Here is a 1,805-nt window from a genome sequence, read left to right on the forward strand (position 1 = left end):
GAGGCTTCGGCCGTGGGCCCTGCAGACCGCAACATCGGGAGCTCGCAGGTCCCTGGCTGGCGACCGGCTTTCGGGAGCTCCAGCCGTAGCAGCTTCGGCCGCCCCGAATCGCGAGGTTCGATCGACCCGCTCGCAGGACCTTCATCGCCCTGCGTGGCTCGGCCGCAGCACTTTCCATCGCCCGGTGGGGGTTTAGAACCTTCATCGGCCTGCTCGGCTCGGCCCTGGGGCCTTCCATCGCCCGGCGGGGGCTTCAAAAGTCGGGAGCCTCGATCACCTCGAGGCAGCAGTCTGACTGCCTGACCGCGGGAAAAGAATGAGGAGGAGATAAGACTTTTCTTTGCCTTCCATCACAGTGGAAGCAATCACTGTGATGGTTGTTTGTGTCAAATTGTAATTGTGTGTCTTGTGTTCTTTATTGTCTACTGCCGGACCCTGACGGGAGAGGACGCTGGCGCTATTTGTTCCCCGCTTCTCCGTCAGGACAAATCTTTTGTTTGTTTTTAAGTCTTGTTTGCTCTGTAAAGCTTCTTTGAGTTTCCTGAAAAGCGCTATATAAATTAAATGTATTATTATTATTATTATTATTATAATTGTTTCCAGCGGTTTCCGTTTCCATTTCAGATTTCCAGCAACTGCAGTTGTCTTGGCTTTCAGCAACCATGCGTTGTTGTCTTCAAAGTGCCGTAGGAAAATACTATGAGGGGTAATAAAGGCTATTTTGGAAACAGAACTCTTTCTGTTACAGAAGGGAGCCAAGTTTTGTCCAACACCGGAAGGTTGGTAAAGAGTTTCAGTCTAGTTTATTGTCGCGTGGACATAGGGGGCAGTGAAAAACCTTTCGTTGCGTGCTAACCAGTCAGCGGAAAGACAATACGCGATGACAATCAAGCCAATGGAATGTTGGCCTTCATAACAAGAGGAGTTGAGTATAGGAGCAAAGAGGTCCTTCTACAGTTGTACCGGGCCCTGGTGAGACCGCACCTGGAGTACTGTGTGCAGTTTTGGTCTCCAAATTTGAGGAAGGATATTCTTGCTATTGAGGGCATGCAGCGTAGGTTCACTAGGTTAATTCCCGGAATGGCGGGACTGTCGAATGTTGAAAGGCTGGAGCAATTAGGCTTGTATACACTGGAATTTAGGATGAGGGGGGATCTTATTGAAACATATAAGATAATTAGGGGATTGGACACATTAGAGGCAGGAAACATGTTCCCAATGTTGGGGGAGTCCAGAACAAGGGGCCACAGTTTAAGAATAAGGGGTAGGCCATTTAGAACGGAGATGAGGAAGAACTTTTTCAGTCAGAGAGTGGTGAAGGAGTGGAATTCTCTGCCTCAGAAGGCAGTGGAGGCCAGTTCGTTGGATGCTTTCAAGAGAGAGCTGGATAGAGCTCTTAAGGATAGCGGAGTGAGGGGGTATGGGGAGAAGGCAGGAACGGGGTACTGATTGAGAGTGATCAGCCATGATCGCATTGAATGGCGGTGCTGGCTCGAAGGGCTGAACAGCCTCCTCCTGCACCTATTGTCTATTGTCTATTGTCTATTGTCTATAAGCCATTTACGGTGTAGGGGATACATGATAAGGGAATAACGTTTAGAGCAAAATAGACTGACCATAATTTCTTTTTAATTCTTTACAGGCAGGCATTTTCTTATTGTTATGTCACAAGCTCTCAAGTGCTGATCTTAGCAGGACGCATGGCAAATGATTATTTTTAAGTTTCGTCATTCGGAGGGAATAGAGAAGTTGGTGAAAGTCTGCGGTTTTTTTGACATTTCAATCGAGCGGAGGAATTGCTTAAA

This window comes from Rhinoraja longicauda, chromosome 37 (assembly GCF_053455715.1).
Source record: "Rhinoraja longicauda isolate Sanriku21f chromosome 37, sRhiLon1.1, whole genome shotgun sequence".
NCBI classification, from domain to species: domain Eukaryota; kingdom Metazoa; phylum Chordata; class Chondrichthyes; order Rajiformes; family Arhynchobatidae; genus Rhinoraja; species Rhinoraja longicauda.